Source organism: Gopherus flavomarginatus, chromosome 6 (genome assembly GCF_025201925.1).
Source record: "Gopherus flavomarginatus isolate rGopFla2 chromosome 6, rGopFla2.mat.asm, whole genome shotgun sequence".
NCBI classification, from domain to species: domain Eukaryota; kingdom Metazoa; phylum Chordata; order Testudines; family Testudinidae; genus Gopherus; species Gopherus flavomarginatus.
This window is the reverse complement of record NC_066622.1, coordinates 5,752,773-5,777,714: the sequence shown is the minus strand read 5'-3', so window position 1 is coordinate 5,777,714 and position 24,942 is coordinate 5,752,773. Positions and strand designations below refer to the sequence as shown.

The window sequence follows — 24,942 nt, the reverse complement described above, 5'->3', positions numbered from 1 at the left end:
TTCACACTCCTTGCAACATATTGTAAGTTATACCCACAAAAATGGCAGTGTATGCTTAGTCTCACTTAGTCCCTCACTCACATGCTTAGTCCAACTGACTTTAATCTGATTACATACACTGCATAGAGTTAAACAGGTGTGTAAATCTTTGCAAGACCGGAGCCATATACTGTAAACAAATGTATTTACCTGTACCTTATGACATCTTAGATCCTAATCTTACAAAGATTTATGCACATGCTTAACTTTAACTGCAGTGAGTAGTGCTACTGAAGTCCTACAGCTTGCATGCAAACACTTAAGCACATGCATAACATTCATGTATGTTGTCTTATTGAAGACAATGGGACTACTCATGTGAGCAATGGTACACATACGTGTTTAAGTGTTTCCAGGACTGGGATTTTAGATTATTAAATGTTAAAGAATTTTAAGAATCCAATTTACCAGTCACCACTTATGCTCTTTATAAGCAGATTGTCCACTTCAATGCGTAAATAAAGTTAATGGACAACATCAAGCTCAGAGGAGTTGTAAGCAAGGACCTTGATAAATTTGAGAACTAGTCTGAAATCAACAAAATAAAATATAGGCAAGTGCAAAGTACTACACTTAGGAAGGAAAAAAATCATAGGCACAAATGCAATATGGATAATAACTGGTTAGGCATTAGTATAGAAGAAAAGGATCTAGAGGTTATAGTGCAATACAAATTGAACATGCCAACAATGTGATGCAGTTGCAAAAAAACAAAACAAAAAAAAACACATTCTGAGGTGTATTAACCAGTGTCCCAAGTAAAACACAGCAGGTAACTGTTCTTCACTACCTGGCACTGGTGAGGCCTCAATTGCAGAATTGTATCTAGCTTTGGGTGCCACACTTTAGAAAAGATGTGGACAAATTGGACAGTTGTTTTCTAGACTATGTAAAATGCATACATTACACTCAATATTAAGTCTGTGACATAAGCAAAAAAGCAAGTGATTCAGGTGGTAACAGATCTCAAATTCTTTCTTGAATGATGCAAAACTATTCTTTCTGCTATAGAATCTAGGTGGGGAACCTATCACATCATTACTGAGCTCAAATACTTGTATATCTAGGGAAAGTTAAAAGACACAATTATAGTCTTGATGTTGAATTTTTCTGACTTGTGTCACAGTCCTTATTTGCTAACACAGTTCTGGCTTGTTATGGAGCAGCTGTCACAGGCATTGTAATCAATAATGTTTCTTTTTTTTTTTTTTTTTTTTTTTGCACATTGTTGAAGGAGATAAACCAGTTTAGCCAAAAGTAAAACAAAAGACTTAATTCTGAAACAAAATTACACGATGAACTAGCCCTTAAAATGAGCCAATATATTTGCCTATTTATCAGTTAAAAATGTTGACAATGGTCCAGTTATTTAAACATGGTTACTACTTTAAAACGGCTTGTGCCAATCGGTTAAACATACACCTTTTTATTTATCTATTTTTAACAGATACATACATGTTGGTTGTCCTCTTTCTTGCTACTATCTACTCTTTACACCTTGTTATTCCCCCCTCCCCCCAATCAACAATGTTTTTGCTATATAGGATCCTGATCGGGCCTAATTCTGCATGCTGGGCCTCAGGCTGGCTTTTACTATACTATTTTGAAACATTTCTCCAGCATGTCATGAATACATCAGTATTCCAGTAGAGGGAGAAGAGTGGCAGCAGAAAGAGCAATTCATCAGTTCAATGGACAAGATTACTGACTGTCAAATCAGAAACTAGGAATAATAAAGTCAGATGAGAAACTGATTTTATGGGAGCTGTAGATGGAGAGATAATTTTCTTTTTCATGGCTTGAGCAGACCAAATGTATGTACTACAAGATGAGAAAATTACTATTCTTGTACATGTGTTACTTGTTTTTCTTTCCTGAATCACTCAAGTATCATTGTTTTAAAGTATAAAAATAGTTTTGAGCAGTACTAAAAAGATCTGTCAATGGTTGGGGGGGGGTGTAATTTTGAATGCATAAACAGGGTTTGAAAACCTCACTTGCCGGGGCGATAAGGAATTTGGAACAAAAAAAATCAAGTGGGCATACTGGGGCTAGGGAGCAGAGCAGCCTGAGCAAAAAGGAAAGCCTAGGAGAGGAAAGATGTAGGAGCCAATATTCCTTTAAGAGAAAGAGAAGGGGGACTAGTAGTACTGCTAATATTTTCCTGCAGGAGGAGGCTTAACTGATGAAGCAGAGCAGTCCAGGGGCTGCTGTTATTTTAGGTAGAACGGGATGCAGAAAAGAGCCTGTGGGCGGATGGGTGAACTTGTAGGGGGAAGAGGTGTATAAAGAGAGAAAGGGTGGGCATGAGGGGTGAGAGAGAAAGCAAATGAGGGGGAGTAAAATACAGATGCATAGACAAAGACAGATCTTTGGGAAGAAGTGGAAGAAATGTGAGACCAAAAACATAGGTGAGAAGGTACTCCCCACTTAACATTGCAGTTATGTTACTGAAAAATGCAACTTTAAGCAAAACAATGTCAAGCGAATCCAATTTCCCCATAAGAATTAATGTAAATGAGGGGGTTAGGTTCCAGGGAAATTTTTTTCACCAGACAAAAGACTATAAGTATAAGTTCTAAACAAACAATTTAATACTGGTACACAGTGATGATGATTGTGAAGCTTGGTTGACGTGGAGGAGTCAGAGGGTGAGACATTTCCCTTACTGCTAAATGATGAACTAACAATTGGCTGAGCCCTCAAGCATTCTCTCTCTCACTGTGCAAGGCAGCAGGAATGAAGGGAGATATGCGCGTTTCACCTTTAAGTACACTGACTTGTCAATTAGATCAGATTGCTGAAACCACATCTGCTGCAAGCTCCCTCTGTCCTGAGCCCTGCTCTATGGAAGATGGGGTAAGCGGGCGTGCAGGAGCATGGGGGAGGGGGACACTCTGACATTAGCCCCCCTCTTCCTTCCCTCCCGCCCAGCACAGCAAGCAGGAGTCTCGGTGAGCAGCTCCAAGGCAGAGGGAAGGAGCAATAGATGGTAGTGTGAGGGAGGGACACAGCTGAACTGCAGGTAGCTGCTGCAGAGGGAACTTAGGGGAGCAGGGAGCTGATGGGGGAGCTGATAGAGGGCTGCCGGTCCACACTGGTTCCAAACCCCCACCAGCTAGCTGCAAGGGGCTGCTCTTCCTGCAAGCCGTAGACAAAGCAGGCGGCTGCCAAACAACCTTAGAAGGGAGCATTAAACAACTTTAAACGAGCATGTTCCTTAATTGATCAGCAATATAACAACAAAACAACGTTAACTGGGACGACTTTAAGTGAGGAGTTACTGTACAATATGTAGGAAAGAAAACAACAAAAGTATAAGGCCACAGAAGAAGAGAAGGAAAAGAAGGAACATCACACACCTAAAACAACACAGACAATAGGAAAGAAAAAGAGGAGTGAAACAAGAAGGGGAAAACCAGGTTAAAAAACCTCACAAAAGGCAGAGTAAATTACAATGTCAAAGTTCATTAAATAGAAAGTTGATTGACAATGCTACAAACAAATAAAATACAAAACCAGTACACAACTGGTTTTAATTGTGGGTGTTGTTACTGGGGGTCATGAGGTGTAGATATTGCTTCTCCTGGGCAAAGAGGCTTCATCCTTGTGCTAGGTCAGTGTTTCTCAAACTGGGGTCGCCACTTGTGTAGGGAGAGCCCCTGAAGGGACCGGACAGTTTGTTTACCTGCCCCGACCGCAGGTCCAGCTGATTGCGGCTCCGACTGGCTGCGGTTCGCTGCTACAGGCCAATGGGAGCTGCTGGAAGCGGCACAGGCCAAGGGACATTGGCCTGGAGCAGCGAATAGCAGCCAGTGGGAGTCGCGATTGGCTAGACCTGCAGATGGGGCAGGTAAACAAACCGGCCTGGGCCACCAGAGGCTTCCCCTACACAGGTGGTGACCCCAGTTTGAGAAACACTGTGCTAGTTGGTGCTGGAGAAATTTTTCAAGCCTAAGTCATAAGCATGGAACACAACAGCCATACTGGGTCAGCCCAATGGTCTATCTAGCCAAATATTCTGTCTCTGATAGCAGCCAGTGCCAGATGCTTCAGAGGGAATGAACAGAACAGGGCAATCTCAAGAGATGCACAGTATCTGCTCCCAGCTTCTGGCAACCAGAGGTTTAGGGCCACCCAGCTCATGGGATTGTGCCCCTGACCATCCTGGGTAATAGCCATCGCTGGACCTATCCTCCATGAACTTATCTAATTTTTTTTTTAACCTAGTTATACTTGTTTGGCCTTCACAATATTCCCTGGCAACAAGTTCCACAGGTTGATTGTGTGTTGTGTGAAGAAGTACTTCCTTTTGTTTATTTTAAACCTACTGCCTATTAATTACATCCATGACCCCTGGTTGCTGTGTTATGTAAAGCGGTAAATAACAACAACATTTCCCTATTTACTTTCTCCATACCATTCTTGATTTTATAGATTTTTATCATATTTCCCCTTAGTTGTCTCTTTTCTAAGATGAGCAGTCTCAATCTTTTTAATCTCTCCTCGTAAGGATGCTGTTCCATATACCTAATCATTTCCATTGCCCTTCTCTGCATCTTTTTCAATTCTAATATATCTTTTTCAAGATGACGCAACTTGAACTGCACACAATATTCAAGGTGTGGACATACCATGGACTTATATAGTGGCATTATGACAGTTTCAATTTATTATCTACCCCTTTCCTAATGGTTTCTAATAGTCTGTTAGCATTTGACTGCCACTACACATTGAGCAGACATTTGCAGAGAACTATCCATAATGACTCCAAGATCTCTTTCTTGAGTGACAGCAGCTAATTTAATACCTATGATTTTGTATGTATAATTACACTCACCGGCCTGTAATTTCAAGGATCACCTCTGGAGCCCTTTTCAAAAATCGGCATTACATTAGCTATCCTCCAGTCATCTGGCACAGGCGCTGATTTAAGTGATAGGTTATATACCAGAGCTAGTAGTTCTGCAATTTAAAATTAACAGTTCCTTCAGAACCTCCTTCAATTTATTCTAAAACCGCCTCTAAGGATACCTTACTCTGGGGACAGTTCCTCAGATTTGTCACCTAAAAAAGAATGACTTGAGTGTGGAGTTCTCCCTCACATCCTCTACAATGAAGACTGTTTCAAAGAATTCATTTAGTCTACACAATGGCCTTGACTTTGAGTGTTCCTTTAGCACCTTGATCGTCCAGTGGCCCCACTGACTGTTTGATAGGCTTCATGCTTCTGATATACTTAAAATAAAGTGTGCTATTAGATTTTTTTGTCCTTAGCTATTTGCTCTTCAAACTCTTTCTTGACCTGCCTTATTATACTTTTACACTTGATTTGACAGAGTTTATGTTTCTTCCTATATTCCTCATTCGGATCTGACTTTCAATTTTTAAAATATGCCTTTTTGCCTCTACCTGTCCTCTTTTACTCTGCTGTTTAGCCATACTGACTCTTTTAGTCCTCTTACCAATTTTTTTAAATAGTTGGGGTATACATTTAGTTTGAGCCTCTACTATGATATTTTTATATAGTTTCCATGCAGTTTGCAAGCATTTCACCCTTGTGACTTTTCCTTCTAATTTCCGTCTAACAAGCTCTCTCATTTTTGTGGAGTTCCTTTTTTTGAAGTTAAATGCTACTGCGGTGGGTTTCTTTGACATTTCCCCCCCTGCAAGCATCCAATTCTTCCTGTATAATATTCCAGTCCCCCTTTGTATTGATGATGCCTACCAACTTTGTGACATTAGCAAATTTCATTACCACACTTTGTGTGCCAAAATCATTAATGAAAATATTAAGCAAGATCAGTCCCAAGACTCATCTTTGAGGAACTCTTGCAGTAACCTCTTTCCAGCCTTGCAGGTTTCCTTTCAGCACAACCCTTTGTCATCTCCCCTTTAGCCAGTTCTGTATCCACCTTACAATTCTTGTACCAATCCCCATCTTCTCCACCTTAACTAATGATTAACCATCTGATATCATGTCAAATGCTTAAATGAAGTCCAGACAGAGTAGATCTACCACTTCCCCTAGTCTAAAAAATCTTTTATCTCATCAAAGCAAGACATCATGTTAGTCTGGCACGATCTACCTTTGGTAAATCAATGTTGCATTTTATCTGATTTTCCATTTAGTTCCATGTCTTTAATTGTTCTTTCCTTCAAAGTTTATTCTAAAGTTTTGCATACTATTGAGGTGAGACTAACAAATCTGCAGTTGACTGGATCACTTTTTGTCTCCTAAGGTATTATATTTACTACTCTCCAGTCATACAGTACCACCCCCCAATTTGATAGATTTATTAAAAATCCTTGCTACCAAACTTGCAATTTCATGCGGCAGTTCTTTCGGTATTCTGGGACCTTTCGGTATACCTGAACCTCCTGATTTGAGCGCATTAAGCTCTTTGAGTTTTGCTTCCAACATGGATGTAGTAATTTCCATTTCTATACACTCACTCCTATTTGCCATCTTGTCTTTGCCCCCATGATCTACATTATCATCTTTACTGAGGCAAAGTATTAATTTAATTTTCAGGCCGTACCCAGATTATCTTTAATTATTACCGCATCCTCACTGCTTAGGGGCTCCACTTATTTACTTAGTCTCTTTTTATTTATATGGTTAAAGATCCTTTTATTACTTGTTTTAATTTCCTTTGCAAGGAATTCCTTGACTTTGGCAATTCTCACTTTCTTCCTATACTTTCTGACCTCCAAGGCATAGTTTCCTTTGATGATCAATCCCTTCTTCCTTGCAGAGTCTGCTTACTCCCAAAATTATTTTTCGGGTGGTTATTAGACCAGTTAGATATGGAGCCTTTCCCTACAATTTTCTTACTCTTACTTGAGACACAAATTCCAGAAAGGTTTTGCACCCCTGACTCAAAGAAATTCCAAGGGCGGGTCTATACTGAAAATGTATATCAGCATAGCTACATCTCTCAGTGGTGTGAAAAATCCACATCTCGCCTCCAGTATAGACAGTGCTAGCTTGACAGAAGAATTCTTCTGTCAGCCTAGCTGTCACCTCTCAGGAAGGTGAATTAATGACAGCAATGGAAGGATCCCTCCTGTTGCTGTACTGAATGTCTATGCTGAAGCGCTACAGCGGAGCAGCTACAGCTGTGGCATTCTAAGTATAGACATACCCTTAGTCTACTCCATATTTAAGTCCCTGAGCTCTACAATCCAGCTACAAACGATAATGATTCTATACCCCGGAGATTAGGACACTTCCCTGAAGTGTGGGCGACTCAAGTTCAAATCTCTTCTCCACATCAGGTAAAGGGGGGAACTGAAGCCCAAGTCATACCAAGTAAGTGTTGCAATCACTAGGCTAAAGGTTATAATGGAAGTCACCTCTTCTGGAATCTACCCTTTACAAATGCCTGAAGAAATCCATTTCAGGGCAAATGAAACATGTTTTGTTAGCTCCTAAACAGACTAATTTTTTTGATTTGGTAAAATTTTTCACAAGTTTTGGATTTGGTTCGACCTGAAGCGAATTTTTTTTTTTTAAATGTATGACCTGCCAGTGAACTGAAAATTCAGTTATTCGCCCAGCTCTACAGTGGTTAGCAGAAGTGTATGTCAATTTCAGACAGCACCTGCCAGGGCTTCTTGGGGCCCACCAGGCAGGTAGCCAAGCTCAGGGAGCAGGTTTTCAAAACAAAACATTGTGGGATTTTAGTGTACAAAAACTCAGAGGCCAAAGACTCTTTCAAAGGCATTTAGGGGTTGCTGCACTCAGCATCATGTCTGACTGATTTAAGAACCTAAATCTCTTCCTTTCCACAAGCAAAAAAAGAAGGCAGAAGATTCGAGAAGTGAATCACTGACAAGGTAAGCAGTGGAGAATTTTGTTTTTATGGAACAGTGGTGCACCTTCTAGGGGAAGGGAAGGCTCTACAGTTTGGATGGCTTCCACCTCAGTAGAAGGGGGACCAATCTCCTCAGGGACAGGCTGGCAAGAGCAGTCAGGATAGTGTTAAACGAATAGCAAAAGGGGAGGGTAAAAAGAGGTAAGATATGAGCACGCAGCAAAAATCGAGATGCCGAGAACAAAATTAATCAAGGAACCAAAAGACACGAAGAGAAGAAATTTCTGAATTGCCTATACACCAATGCTAGAAGCCTGGGTAACAAGACAAAAGGAATTAGAATTGCTCAGTTCTGAGCATAAATTTAGTCTAGTTGGCATTACTGAAACCTGGTGGGATGATTCACATGATTAGAATGTTAAAATCAATCATTCAAACTTATTTAGGAAAGATCGAATGGGCAAAAGGGGAAGGATGGTGGCACTATGTCATAAATGGCATTACCTGTTTCTGAGTCACTGATAAAACTCAGAAGAAAATGATCTTGAATTCTTATGTTCTAACAGATAAAGCACAATACGGGGTATTAGTTGGTGTCTGCTACAGATCACCAAATCACACTTGGGAACAGGATGAGGACCTCCTTACTGACCTACCTATAATGTATAGGGAAAAAAGCTGCAGCTTGGAATTTCTAAACATACAGATACCAATTTCCTAACTCAAAAAGTGTTGCAATCAACATGGGAGAATTCTTTATTAGACCTTTCCTAATAGATAAAGAGGAATTGATCACAGAACTAAAAAATTAATAGTTTAGTTACAAGTGATCATGACTTGATAAAGATCATATATAGGGCCAATTTCACAAAGCTGAAAATAATTATGAGCCAAATCAGCTGGCAGAAAGAACTTAATCAGAATAAACGTGAATGATAATTGGGCATAATTTAAGAATCCCTTACTAAATACACAAAAAGCCACAATCGAGGAAGATTGTACTGATTTAAAAAATGATCTGGTTTAGAAAAGAAATGAAGGCAGCTGTAAAAAAATAAAAAGGTAATATATAACAGATGGAAGAAAGGGGAAATTGATAGTAATGAATGTATATCAGAAGACAGGAATTGTAAAAAAATGATAACGGAAGCCAAGGGACACAAGTAGAAGTCTATTGCTAATAGAGCAAAGGACAGAGTTTTTTAACTATATTAGTAACAAAAAGAATCCTGACAATGGTACTGGTCCAATACTATATGGACCAACAATGCAGAAAAGGCAAAAGTATTCAATAACTATTTCTGTTCTGTATTGGGAGGGGGAGCGGAAACAGATGATACACTCTCATTGTATGTGATAAAAACAAACACTCTTTATATCCAACTAGTATCTCTGAATGTTATTACGCACAAGCTGCTAACATTCGACATTTTTAAATCAGAAGGGCCACAAAACTTGCATCCAAAAGTTTTAAAAGAGCTGGCCGAGGAGTTCACTGCACAGTTAAATGTTGCTTTTCAATCAGTCCTGGAACACTGGGGAAGTTCCAGAAGACTGGAAAAAAACTTATGTGCCAATTTTTTAAAAGGGTAAACAAGATGACCTGGGTAGTTACAGGCTCATCAGCCGGACACTGATTCCGAGCAAGATAATGGAGCAACTGATATGGGACTCTAATAAAGAATTAAAGGAATGCAATACAATTAATGCTGATCACTGTGGGTTAATGGAAAATAGATCCTGTCAAACTAACCTTTTTTTTTTTAAAATGAAATTACAAGTTTGGCTGATAAGGGTAGTAGCGTTGATGTAATATATTTAGACTTCTGTAAGATGTTTACTTGGTATCATATGACATTTTGATTACAAAACAAGGCACACATTCGATGAATTAAAAACTGACTAACTGATAGGTCTTAAAAAGTAACTGTAAACAGGGAATCCTTATCAAGCAAGTGTATTTCCAAAGGAGTCTGCAGGGGTCAGTCTTTTGCCCTATGCTATTTAACGTTTTTATCAATGACCTGGAAGAAAATATAATATCATCACTGATAAAGTTTGCAGACGACACATAAATTGGAGGAGTGGTAAATAATGAAGAGGTCAGGTCACTGATTCAGAGCAATTTGGAATCACTTAGCAAACTTGGTGCAGGAAAACAATCTGCATTTTAATATGGCTAAATGTAAATATATGCATCTAAGAATAAAGAAAGTAGGCCATACTTACAAGATGAGGGACTCTCTCCTGGGAAGCAGAGATTCTGAAAAAGTTTTGGGGGTTGTGGTGGATAATCAGCTGAACATGAGCTCCCAATGTGAAGCTGTGGCCAAAAGAGCTAATGCGATCCTTGGATGAATAAAAAGGGGAATCTCAAGTAGGAGTACAGAGATTATTTTAGCTTTGTAGTTGATACAGGAGTGACCACTGTTGGAATAGAGTGTCTGGTTCTGGGGCCAACAGTTCCTAAAGGATGCTGATAAACTGGAGAAGGTTCACAGAGGAGCCATGAGAATGATTAGAAGATCAGAAAACATGACTGATAGTAATAGAATGAAGGAGATCATTTTATTTATCTTAACAGAAGATTAAAGGATGATTTGATTACAACCTATCCCAGGATTACAGATTATATGTATCTACATTGGGAACAAATATTTAATAGTAGGTTTTTCAATCTAGCCAAGAGAGGTATAACGCAATTCAGTGGCTGGAGTTAGATAAATTCAGACTGGAAATAAGATGCATATTTTAACGGTGAGAGTAATTAGCCACTGGAATATGGTGAATTCTCCATCGCTGACAATTTTAAAATCAAAATTGGCTGTTTTTCTAAAAGATCTGCTCCAAGAATTATTTACGGCCTGTGTTATATAGGAGGTCAGACTAGATTATCATAATGGTCCTTTCTGGCCTTGGAATCTATTAATCTATTTTCAAAACGGATTCAGACACTTAAAACTCTAAATCCCTACTGAAAATAAGATTTAGGCTCCTAAATCAGTTATGTCTTGTGACACTGTGAGCAGAAACACCTAAATACCTTTAAAAATCTGGGACTTTGGCTTTTGAGATGGGAAAACTTTCCACAATCTTGAAAATATTTCTTGTGTTGGACAACCACTTCCAACCCACCTCTGCTAAATTGGGGTGAAAATATTTTAAGTAAGTTTCCCTAATGGTGCATTTAGTATGCAATTGCGCATGTATAAACAAATAAAGGAAAAAATAAAAATAAAATATTCTCCATTGCCCTGTACGCAGTGCTGTAATTTACACTAATGTAAAGTCAGTGTAAAACGCTACCATTCTGATAGGACAGCCTTTAAAACCATTCTGCAATCTACACTCACTTTGCACTAATGTAAATGACTACACAAAGTGCAGGTCCAATGTACCTCACGCTTTACATTACTGGCTTCTTCAGCCATCTGTTTTTAAAATCCTACAATATGCAAGGAAGATAAGCCAAAAAGGAAAAATCCTCACTTTTCTTCTATTGTTCTGTTGATATAAAATTGCTAATATCAAGCACACAGTAGAATACTGTATTAATATTGACTAACGTGTCCTTCTGGCATAGTCAGATATTCCAGTAACCCTGTATGAATGTAGTGCTTGAAAGTTGTTCAATTCATCAAAAGGAATTTAATTACCTATACAGGCAGTATTCCTGGTCTCTGCTGTGTGGCACAAAGGCTCAGGTTCACTTGATATGTGCTGTAAGTTAGGTCTAAACTGTGCCAAGCAGCACACCAAGTCCTAACTGTTGTGCTCTGAAGTGAAAGTAAACTGCTGAGCCATAAATCTATACTTCTAATTTCACATGCCAAAAATCATATGACCCTGCAATGTGGGTCCACCAATAATACTTTTACAGTGTTTTTTTCCTTTCAAATGGCACCTGATTTGATGTAATTATAATTTCCAAGTAAAAAGTTTCAATATAGGTTTGAAAAGAAAAAAATACTAGTTTTAGCTGAGCTGCTCAAGAGAAGATATCAATAAAAAGCCATACTGTGACAAACATTCCTCACTCTTCCCCAGATTATCTCTGCCATTCAAATGAGTTCTGCTTCTTCAGTTTTGCAGACCAGCTCCATGCTAACTTTACGGCACTTTCTATAAGAATCTATTTTAAAAGCATAAAAAAGCTGGTTTGCACAGGAAAAATTAACTTAACTAAAAGTAGTCCCGGCTCTTCAAATTTGTGCCTAAAAGGCAAATAGAACAAAACTATTATATTTTTAAGTTGTTTTACCATACCAAAAGAAAAATACACACAAACAAGTAAAACACAATTGAAGGGGTAAAGGAGAGAGAAATGTAAGGGAGACCAGAGGAAGAAAGTGCATCATGATACTAGCTCAAGGAATTTTGCACCCCATCATAATATAATGCTGTTTTACCCAAGACTATATGAATATAGATAAAACTGAAATTTGATTATCAAAAGAAAAAACATTAAAAAAATGTATCTCCCAAAGTACATCAAACACATAGATAAAGACTCTTCTAACACAAAACTCAACTCATTCAAGTTACTTTCATATCTCCTATCTCATTCAGATAAATGAAGTTTGACTGAATGTTTGAGGTTTGACTGGTATGCACAGAGAGCTTATTCTGGCTGTTTGGAAGGTTTCTTTACTTTCCACTGAAACTTGCATTTAACACCTGCATCTTATCAAAACATCACCAAGCTGCCTCTGGTAGCACTTCAGTCTTGCTTTGCAACCCCGTGAATATCCTGTTCTTCATGTTTCTCACATCTGAACTATGAGAATACGATGTTTAAGAAAAAAATATATAGGTAAGTATGTCACAGTACCTTTAAAGTGTGGTAAAACTCTGGGTAGATTTATGAATTGATCGTCATCTGTTTGGATTGTGGAAGCTCTCTCTAACTTACAGTCGTTTAACTCTGAAATGAAACAAAAATATATGACTACTACAATAATAGGAAATTTGCAATCTTATTTAACCGACATTCTATAATTGCAATTTTTGCCTTGAAATATTAAAGTGCTAATACAATGCATTTTACCTATTTTACACCAGAGATTATTTAGTTTTTACAGTGAACTTAAATGTTAATATATATTGTAAACAGAGAATGCAATTCAACATAACGTGCACAACAGGTCTTTCAATGATAGCCCATCAATTTCAGAATGAATATTTATTTAAAAAATGCACCAATTCAAGTCTCAAGCATCACGCCAGTAGTAATATTAATTTAGACTAAAAATGTCTGTATCTAATTTAGATTCTTATCTTGCAAATAGGTGCATTGGTGTGGACTCTTATATTCAGAATCTGCTCCTATGTGTCTACAACAGTGGTTCTCAAACTTTTGTACTGGTGACCCCTTTCACATAGCTAGCCTTTGAGTGCGACCCCCCCTTATAAATTAAAAACAGTTTTAAATACAGTTAACACCATTATAAATGCTGGATGCAAAGCAGGGTTTGGGGTGGAGGCTGACAGCTTACGACTCCCCCATGTAATAACCTTGTGACCCCCTGAGGGGTCCCGATCCCCAGTTTGAGAACCCCTGGTCTACAGGTTCAGGACCTAAGCAACTATTTTTACACTAGACTTTTTTCCCCTCCACAGTGCAGCTCCACCAACAGTAGCAAAGAAGGGCCATCCATTTATGTACACTGGCCAACAGTGTTTTTACCACTGTGGCATGTAACTCAGGTGCCTCGTGGTGATAATTTACATGCAACATTGTTCATTATTTTACCACTGAGAGAGAGAAGCATATTAAGGCCTTATCTATATTAATCTGTTTTAAAACCAGTTAATTAAACCAGTGCAAGCCTCTGCATTGACACACTTGTTTTGTTTTAATTTTCTCTAAGTAGCTACTTACAGAGAGAGCTAACTACTAGTAATCCTCTCTGGTGCCCACTGTAAAAGGTAGTATAGGCACCTACAATATTACTTTTTTCTCTATCATCTGCTAGGCCAGCCTTTTTGGTTTGTATGTGTACACTGCCTAACACTATTAGGCTGTCAAGTATCAGAGAGGTAGCCATGTTAGTCTGGATCTGTAAAAGCAGCAAAGAGTCCTATAGCACCTTATAGATTAACAGATGTATTGGAGCATGAGCTTTCGGGGGTGAATACCCACTTCGTCGGATGCTGGGCCCTCTGGTACTATCACAATATAAACAGAATTTTATCAGGAAACAGAGAACCCTCTGCATGTAGATCTCCTCTACTCTATGTGGAAGGTTGCCTAGGCAGGCAAAAAAAAAAAAAAAGTAATGTAGCCAGAAACTGTATTACCTTTCAAAATGTTCTGTGGAGCAGAGACTTTTTGCCTTCTGCTTCCTTCATCAATAACCCACACACTTCCATGTAGAAGCAGCAAAGAGTCCTGTGGCACCTTATAGACTAACAGACGTTTTGGAGCATGAGCTTTCGTGGGTGAATACCCACTTCATCAGATGCAGCCACGAAAGCTCATGCTCCAAAACGTCTGTTAGTCTATAAGGTGCCACAGGACTCTTTGCTGCTTTTACAGATCCAGATTAACATGGCTACCCCTCTGATACTTCCATGTAGAAAAGAGTAGCTATATCATTTATATTGTGGTAGCGCTTAGAAAGCCCAGGCTCATTGTGCTAGGCACTATGCAAATACGAACCAAAAAGTCCATCCCCCAAAGAGTGTACAATCTATGAGCTTGTCTCTACTTATAGGGGAATCAACGTGTGGCAATCAATCCACCGGGAGTTGAGTTAAGACCCACTAAATCGACAGCCGATCACTCTCCCGTTGACTCTGCTACTCCACTGGAATGAGAAGCATAAGGTAAGTTGATGGGAGAGTTTCTCTCATTGACCAAGCCCAGTGTAGACACCACAATAAGTCGACCTCAGGTACATCGAGTCCAGCTATGTTATTCAAGTAGCTGGAGTTGCATAACTTAGGTCGACTTAGCCCTATGGTATAGACCTGCCCTAAGTATAAGTCAAGAGGTAAATAAAACAAATATTATGGGATCAGAAGTCAGAAATAAGGTTATTATAAATAGCATGACAAACAGCATGGTAAGCAGCAACCTAACCACTAATCAGTTTTTGTCAGTATCACAGCAGAGTTGAGTTTTAAGGAAGGATGTGAAGGAGGACAATGTGGTGGCTTTACAGATTTTTATGTGCAGTTCAGACCTTCTGTGCATAAGAGGTGGCAAAGAAGAAAGTAAGATGGTGCTTGCTGGGAGCTTTTACAAATGAGCAATCAAGATTGACACAGTTCACAGAGAAAAGTGTAAAAGAAATGACAGGGTGGGTAGAGATGAGCCATGATGGGCCTTATATGAGAAAAGCATTTGGGACTTGATGCGATGGAGATGGGGAAAACCAGTGAAAAGATGTAAAGAGAAGAGTAGCATGATCAAAGAACCAAGCCCTACATTTTCAAAACAATATGTCAGGTTTTAAGCCATACATCTCCCATGAAAAAGTCAATGGAAAAAAGTGTGGCTGCAACTTGAAGGAATACTTTAAAGATTTGCTGTTAAAGAAAATAAACAGGAGTAATGTTGCAATTCACCAGAGCAAAAGCTAAATCCCAGACAATACATAACAGCAGTTTAAGGAGAAATATCTTTACAAGAAAGTTATAGTTAATAAAAATCAAACCAAAAGCCCATGAAAAACATTAAAAAGCCAGGAAATTGAAAGTTAAGAAACTTTAACATTTGAAAGTATGGAAATTCAAATTTAAGATAGCCAAACGGCTGATGCCCCTTTTCAAACCAAGCAGACAGTCAAATTTCAGGGCACTGGGAATGTTCCAGTTGGAATTAGAAACTGATGGAGTCTGATATTTTCTTTGATGCAATCTTGTTTATTTACAAGGAACGTACAAGTCCTGCTTTTCCAAATGCAGGAGAAACCAAGAATAAAAGGAGCAGTTTCCTAGCTTACAGCCCCAAGCCTCATTAGCCAACTCCAGACCCAAAAGTACTCTAGCTTCTTCCAGGGCTACACCGTGCTCACTGGGTACTGCTTGGCTTTCTTGCTTGTTGCCTTTGCCTCTCCATTCTCTATGTTCTTGTCTGTTCTCAGTTTGTGTATGTTCTCACACATCCACACACACCTTGTCACAGTACCCACTGGAACAACAGCCCATTTGGTGCTAGTTTCTGGGCAGTCTCTAATAGCCCTTGTTTTAGGAGTGGCCCCTTAATTGTCTCTTACAACTATATTAAATGAAGGATGTGGTCACACACATTGGTTTGTACAAGGTTTCCAGTCAATCCATAACAAGGCACCACCCAGCTCATAAAAACAGCACATACCTCAGCTTTGCCAATCATCCCAATGAGGCCTAAAATGGTGACACCCAATAACTCATCCCAAATAGAATATGTAAATAAATTACCAAATGATACAAGATTAACTATTTACAAGTATACAGTATCCTTCTGTCAGGAGAGGTCTGCATCACGATGACAGAAGCTACTCCTACCCAAATCCCTTCTGGGCTTTTCTTTCCCTGGATTTCCCTTCAGGTCACCAGTGAGGGACTCCTGTCAGCCAGCCTCTGAGCAATATCTACTGTTTCAATGGAATTGGTTGGCTGAGGCAGACCTAGCACATTCTGTTTGAATGGGAGATTCATCTTTGTAACAAATTTTCCAGCCTCAACTTCCACAAATACATTCTCAGATTGAAGGGAAGAGGGAAGAGAAAGAGGTATTGGGGGTAGGCAGCTGAAATCCTGTCCCTGAAACTGTAAGCTCTAGTATCTATGTCTAACATGAAAGGAGTTAGAAACACAGATAAGCCAAGAGAGGAGCAGTCCCAAAACCCTTTTTCAACTTTGAAAATGCTAAATAACCCCCGACTGACAAATGAAATGATTTTCCTTCTTTGTTATTTGCTACTTGCCAGAAACATTCAGCAAACAAACAGGGATCAGTTCTTCTTTCAGACGCACAAGAACTCTGGCAGCTAAGGTTTCCCTGAAACCCTGGGTCTCCAAACAGGTTTTAACCACTTCCCACCACTCCTTTGCTGAAAAGCTACCACAGCATATAGCTGTTATAATGGTTTCTACAGCCTGGGGCAGGACAATTTATTCACTGCAAACCACTTGCCTACAAACCATTTGTCTCACCTGGGCCATATCTTTAAAGGGCATTTCCACAGACTGAATTTGTAAGACATCTTTCCTGGCATTGGATTATACAGTTATTAGCCATAACAGAATCCAAGCCAGTTCTGAGCTCAATCCCCATTTCAGCCACACCGATTTCTTGTTTGAATTCCAGAGGTGCAATCTTTCAACCCAATTTTCCCAAATTTTGGATGAGTGCCCTGCCCCCGTCATTGTCTTCATTTGAGTCCAATTAGGTGGTGCAGTTTTGGATCCCTGGTTCCCTTGCCTTTTTTGCATGTCTTGTTTAACATCTGTTATGTTTGAGCCCGTGTCAATCACCGCTAATGTGTCTATTACACATTTAACAGCCAAACTCTCCATATTGTTATTTAACTGCCCAGATCTAAACAAACACTGGGGCTGATCTTAGTATCTGCACCAAACTTTACTCCCTCAGTTTTGGGTACCCTCATCTCTTGAATGGGCCGAGGTTTTCACTAGACACTTGCAACAGTCTGTCTTGACTTGTCATAAATTTATACAAGTCCTTCTATTTGTGGCCAGTTTTGTCACAATACAAGCATTTAACTGAACTGTTTCCTTTAATTTTTGCATTAATGGCAATTTTCCCTGTTTTACAAACTATCATCAAATTTTTTAATCATTACATTAAGGTCATGAGCCAGACTAGAATCCCCTAATTCATCATACATATTTGACGCAGAGCTGTACTTACAGAGCTCATGGCGATCAGCTTCCACCTCTGGGGCACTGCTGCAAGGAAAGATTGCAGTTCTGTGTCAAATTCCATCACCTTTCACAGCGTCTTTGGCCTGTTTTTGCAGATCTTGATCAGCAAGTCCAAGTCCAAGTAAGCATCCATAAATTGGTCCACTGCCAGTGTATCCTGAAAGGCCTCAGTGGTATCAGGGTACGCCAGGAACACCAGTCTCCGCAGGTCCTCTGCCAGTTCAAGGTGGGGTTTCTTCTTTCCCTCTTCTGTATCTCAGCTGAGCCCTAGCTAGCTCTGATTGATGGGTAGCTCCAAAGTGCATCTCCTGAGCTTCTACCAGGTCTGGACAACTCAGGGCAAGTATGCACTCAGTGCTAGATCAGCACAGCTGCACCTATGCTGACAGGAGAGCACTTTCCCATCAGCATAATTATTCCACCTCCACAAGAGGCGGAAGCTATGTCGGTGGGAGATCATCTCTCACTGACACAGCGCCAGTGTGGACAGCGCTTAGGTTGCTGTAACTTGCGTTGCTCAACAGGGTGTCTTTTTCACACCCTGAGTGACATAAGTTACATTGACTTACAGTGCAGACCAGCTCTCAATCTCTTTTCTGGGGGTAAATTCTGCAGCACAATCAAAGCTGGGCCACTCAAGTTGGGTGCAATAACTCCCTTTTCAGTTCCTCATCTCAGCCATTCATTTGAACTATAATGTTGAACTGAGCCAAATAAACCTCTCAGAGAGAGTTTTTCCCTTGATATCTACTGGCTTTTGAATTATCTGAGTTAGGACAGCCTGACCTTTCCCCTCTGGGTCTCTGTGGGTAACAACTGGGATAGAAAAGTGTTGTAAACATCTGGTCTTATCCAAGTCACCTGGCTTCCCCAATTCCTCATCCAGGTGCTGCCTTCCACTACAAAGGGTGACCCTCTGATTTTCTTCTGTAGCTGTATTTATAGCTCCGCAAGTCCTTGCTTCAGCTTCTCTTGTTTAGCAAGTTTCAGATCAGCCAGTTTGCTCAGACACCACTATTTCATGGAAGAACTTCTGGTCCGTAGCAGTCAGATTGCTGGTCACCTCATCAATCCACTTTATCATCCCAGCCTGGGTGTGTTGCAGCTGGTCATCTCAGTCTGTCCAGACGCTGTATAGTTGTTGCTCCAGAGATTTCACCTCCATTTGCAAGTCATCTCTGATCCCTTTCTGGCTACCTCCAAATGCTGATTTAATTAACAGAATCATAGAAGATTAGGTTTGGAAGAGACATCAGGAGGTCATCTAGTCCAGTGGTTCTCAAAGCCGGTCTGCCACTTGTTCAGGGAAAGCCCCTGGCAGTCCGGGCTGGTTTGTTTACCTGCCGCATCTGCAGGTTTGGCCGATCACAGCTCCCACTGGCCGCGATTCGCTGCTCCAGGCCAATGGGGGCTGCAGGAAGGGTGGCCAGCACATCCCTCAGCCCACACCACTTCCCGCAGCCCACATTGGCCTGGAGCGGTGAACCGTGGCCAGTGGGAGCCGCAATCGGCCGAACCTGAGGACGTGGCAGGTAAACAGACCAGCCTGGCCCATCAGGGACTTTCCCTGAACAAGCGGCAGACCGGCTTTGAGAACCGCTGATCTAGTCCAACCCCCTGCTCAAAGCAGGACCAACAGCAACTAAATCATCCCACCCAGGGCTTTGTCAAGCTGGGCCTTAAAAACCTCTAAGGGTGGAGATTCCACTACCTCGCTAGGTAACCCACTCCAATGCTTCACCGCTCTCCTAGTGAAATAGTGTTTCCTAATATCCAACCTAGACCTCCCCCAATGCAACTTGAGACCACTGCTCCTTGTTCTATTATCTGCCACCACTGAGAACAGCTGAGCTTCATCCTCTTTGGAACCACTCTTCAGATAGTTGAAGGCTGCTAACAAATCCCCCCTCACTCTTCTTTTCTGCAGACTAAAGCCCAGTACTCTTAGCCTCTTCTCGTAAGTAATGTGCCCCAGCCCCCTGATCATCTTCGTTGCCCTCCACAAATTCCTTTTGTGAAGCCTCCAGCTCCTGTTTCAGTTACTGTTTTAAATCCCATTGGCCACTTGTCTATAAGCACCTTCATTACTTGTTCCATCTTCATTCAGGAGGAACACCAGCTCAGAATCTCTTCTTGGAAACTGGATCTCATTACTAACACCAGTGTTGCCCTTTCGACTCAAGCAGCTCCCCACAGACTAAGGGTGTGCCAGGAAAAGAGAAGGTCTGTTGGATGAAGGAGCTATAAGCATAGTGCAATGAACTATGGCTGTTCAGGGCTGCTGGATATCCTTTAGGGACTACTGTAGCCCAAGAGTATGACACATCATCTCTTGAGGCTGAATCAGCACCCTGCAGCCACACAACTCTAGAGGTGCAAAGATGGAGTTAAAAGTATAAATAATACAAAAAAAATCAATAATTTATTATCCTCCTCCTTAGATATAATATCCATTTTTACATGTACAGATCAGAGAATCAAAATGTAAGGACAATGTTTTAAATGGATCCCCCAAATGGAAAGTAAGATAGAATCTTGAGATTTACCTTTGATTCAGCTGCTCATGATTCCATAGTATTGTAATTTATACTAAACTGTGAAGATCCTTCCCATTATTACTTGGACATTTACTATGTATTGTTACAAAGCACAATGGAATTCCCAGTGGAAAGGTACAAGATTTTTCCTCAAAATACACCAGAGTTTTTCTTAAACATTTCCATAAATATCTTTACAGATTGTCAGATTTTAGTGGCAACAATCTGATTGTCAACAGACGACCATCAAAATCTCTTTTGTAACTATCTCAAAATTTTGGTAATGAAAACCTATCAAATAAATTCTTCACAATAAAGTTCACTTGAAGTGTTTTTACATCTCTGTCTGCTGTTTTTATCTGTATAATTATTGCATACATGTCCAAATTTATTGTTTTTGCCCAAACAGCCAATTATATAGTTTTGCCAATGGTTTCAGCTGCATCTTCAGTAATTTTCCTTTTAATTTCTATATCTTACTCAACAGTAGGCAGTAAGGTTAATGCTATAATAAGATGTCTTTGCATACTTGCTTCAGCTGTTTAAGTAAGTATAAAACAAAGACTAGGAAAATACATGGTTTTGGAAACAATGAATGAAAATTTGGTTGCAGTTTCCCCACATAAACAGGCAAGTCTACTTTATATTCTCAAGTACTGTATCTTATGGTATAATTTAAGCCATAATTTGAAGGTTCAGCACACACACAACATTAGGAGCCAGCTAGGACAGTTAAAGACAACAGAATAATATTTTTACATTTTATGGAATATTTCATTTATGAATAACTGCAGAAAAAATGAAAAATATAGTTTTTATTTTTGATGCTATAAGAATATTCCATGATAATCACAACTTCTTATATCAACAGCTCCTGAAGTATTCTATACAAAAAGACTGTTAGGCAAACACTACTAGATTCCATGACTTTCCAAATAACAATGTTAAATAAAAACCTCTTTATGCACCATTTTAAAAAAAAAGGAAAGGAGAAAAGCATATTATGTCAAACAAGGAGTACTTAAAAAAAATTAAAACAAACATACACGCATACTTTGCAAGTGAGGGCGTATCTAATCAAGACAATAGACAGCATATGATTAGACAATTTATAAAATGTATTATTGAGCTTCCATTCCATGTAAAAGACATAGTGGATTATTCAAAGTACACAGTTATGGTTAGTACAAATTTAAGATTTTAAATTAGCTCTCTGAGTATATCACTATTTCAAGTTGTTGCAGATCAAAATTTGTACATTTTTAAATTACTACCTTGTAGTATATAATATACTAGCAATATAATATTCAGATGACTTATTATTTAGGTGTTATACCACTAACCTTAAAAGAGATGTTGGTTCTTATACAGGTACATCACCGTTCTCAATGTAAACAAAGGACAGTGGCATGCACCCCAGGCTAAGGATGTCAGCATTTTTCAAACACCTTTCTGACTGTTCTATTTTATAGTGATGCAATTTGACCTACATTTTCAATGGCTAAAGAGAGACAGAGAAATACAAAAGGGAGAGATGGAGAAGAGAGACATTTTCTGTCCTCACCCTCCATTAACTAGATCTTTGTCCCTGAAAGGAGTGTTAATAGGGAAGAGACAAGGTGGAATATCTTAGTAGTAAATTTTGAATAGAAAGCTAAACAATGGACTGATATAAGAAAAAATAAGACTTTTCTATGATCCTGTGCCCTCAATAAGCAAAGCAGAATGTAATGTAGAATCAGTGTTCGATACTAGAAATAGGAAAGCTCATTTTATTCAATTAGATCTCCTATCATAAGAGGTAATGCAGACTCTTTCTTGACATACCAACACAAGGTCCTGGCAAAATTCCAACAGTACCTAACCTCTTTTTATTGTACATGACGTTTTAATTAAAAACTGTATTAGATCATTGTTAACTCTCACAAAGCCTGGATTTTAAGTACCACATGTATCCTGTAAGTTGGACGATGGCTAAAGATCTTTCCTGCCTAGAATTTGTTTCAATAATTACTGTGACAGCTCATCCTCCCCTAGTGTCTACTGTCAGTTTTACCAATTTATGTCTAATTTTAATCACTTATAATCTATCCCAAAGCATGTAAAAAAACTGTTTAAAGTAAAACCTACTAGCACAGATAAACTTAAGTACAGAGAAACCCAGTGAAAACTGGTACAAAATCAGGCTGTCAGTATTCAAATGATGCCTCCTTATTGTCAAGTATTCCTAAATCAGCTATACACATTCATTTAATACTAAAATGTGATATAATGAATATGATATTTTCAGTTTAAATGAAGACGGAGAAAGTTGTAAAAGCTTTTTCATTCTATTGTAACTAAAAACAACTTGGCTTTTAAAATATTTTTTTCCTCTCTCAGCTAAGCTATTGTAGTTGCAATGTCAGATGCTTGCTATTATGCAGTCACTGGTGTAAAATAAAATTGAATCTTTAGATTGCAAAATCTTTGTCTGTCATTTTTCTGCATGTCTGTAGATGCCTACCACCACACTCATCCCTGGAGTGGTGATCTTTACTACAATACACATAAACAATAATAAGAGAAACTGCTGTAATGCATCAAAACTAAGTAACAGGTTTTGATCTTGTTTACATCAGCGTAAATCCAGTGTCTTCAAAGCAGTTTCTCTGGATTTACACCAATGTAAATGAGAGCAGAATCTGGTGCTAAGTGTCGTTTTAATCCACAAATCAACACAAAGTTTAGATTAACTCCTCGTACTGACCACTAAGGCCAGGTCTACACTTAAAACACTGCATTGCAGCTGCATCGCTGTAGCACTTTAGTGAAGACACTACTACGCCAAAATGAGAGCTTCTCCTGTCAATATAGTTAATCCACCTCAGGGAGAGGCAGTTGTTGCTATGTTGATGGGAGAAGCCCTCCCATAGCGCTGTCTATGCCCAGAGTTAGCTCGGTATAATTGCTTCGCTGCAGATTTTTCACACCCCTGAGCGACGCAGTTATACTGATGTAAGTTTGTAGTGTAGACCTGGCCTAAGATATTACAAGGATAACTTTCTTGTTTATGAGGTAATAGTTACATCTTGGGCTGCAAGCCTCCTTGCCCTGTAGGGACTAAGTAGCTCTCTTCCTCCTTCCAGTGCTGCTGCCTCTGCTGTCATAGAAGTGCTAAAGGAAACCAGTCAGTGGTGGCTTGGGTGGGAAGGCAGAGAGCATCTTGGTAGGGGTAGGGACTGAAGGGGAGAAGGTAAACTTACAGCCTACCATGCCTCAACAGAGAAAGGACAGACAGTAGAATCAAGGGAGGGGACACAAGCTGGAGGGGGGGAGTACAGAAAAGATGAAGGAAAGGAATTAATTGTAAGAGGGTTGGAGAAAAATGTGGAGAGAACCAGGAGGACACTATAGAGGGAAGTCCATGGATGTGAACAAAGAGACAGGTTTGAAGGAAATACTTCCCAAATGTATGAATTCCCCACACCTACAAGAGTATAGGGAAATCCTCCCTCTCCAAAACAAAATTAATATATTCCTCCACTCCTATTATCCCTCTGTCTACATCTTCTTTATCTGTCTTTCACTAGATGAGCAAAAGTCTTGTCACCACAAAAAGTATAATATATTTTAGTTTCAAATAGCCGCGTAAACAGAATTAGGAAGGAGATGCTGGGATTTTTCTGCTGTAAACACAAACGTACTTCTGTTATCCTGAAGTTTCCCTTTCTGACACGGAGGGAAAGGGTGCAATTATTCACAGAGTTTTCTTGATTATTTTTCCCATTATTAAAACACTTTTCTTTTTGGCTGTTTCATGTTCAGAGTCATATGCTCTTTTGTGTTTGGTTGGCTGCTTGGTTTTGGGGGTGTTCCTATTGTTTCAGGATTCCGTTTAAGTTAGAGAGAAGGAAGCTGAAGTTGTATATTTGTTGCTGTCCAACTGCTTAAAAATTCCAAGTACGAGAGCCAGAGTAAAGAAACTAGCACATTCCAAGAGAAAAAATAATTACAGTGATCCCTCCAATCTAACTGACTAATGACTGACAGTCAGAATATAGGGATTCACATAAAGTACTCAGTGTTTATTGAGAAAAAAAACATATAGGGATTACAGTAGTGCCAACCCCAAGTGTTCAAAAACCATGAGTCACACCATCAAAATGATAGATTGATGATAGACATTGGCTTAAATATCATGAATTCTTTTAAAAAGTTATATATTTTGCATTTAAAGTACAGTCAAGTCATGTTTTCAAGCTTTCCTCTGCAACAATGAGGGCTAGAAATTTACTTCTTTTTAAAGTAAAATGATATTCTCATGTATATACCTGGCCCTAGAAGCTAGGCTTATAAGAAACACACCAAATATCGTGAGACTCATGATAAAATAATTATGCAAACCACATACCCAGAACTAGAGAGCAGGGAATTGCATAACTGGGAGGGGAAAAAAACATACAGTTTTACAACATAATAGCAGCATTCCAATAGTTTGGTTGAGACAATTCCATTTCAGTAAAATACATATTGTAGATGAAGAAAACTAAAATATTACTATGATGCTCCTCAATTAATCCAGCTGTTTTAGAGGTTTTGTTTTTTGGTATCACTTTAGAATCTATGATCAAGAACTCCCTAGTTATGTCCACTCTAACAAAACAAAACACAAAAACAAAACAAAAACC

General features: G+C 39.3%; 1 protein-coding gene across 2 annotated transcripts in view; it reads right to left on the bottom strand.

The window, feature by feature from the left end:
* Positions 1-24,942, bottom strand: part of ATXN7 (ataxin 7) — a 136,489-nt gene that overhangs the window by 93,702 nt on the left and 17,845 nt on the right. For both annotated transcript variants that reach the window (XM_050957321.1, XM_050957322.1), the window contains one exon: positions 12,691-12,783. The gene's annotated coding sequence lies outside the window, so the exon portion shown is untranslated. The remainder of the gene's footprint in view (positions 1-12,690; positions 12,784-24,942) is intronic.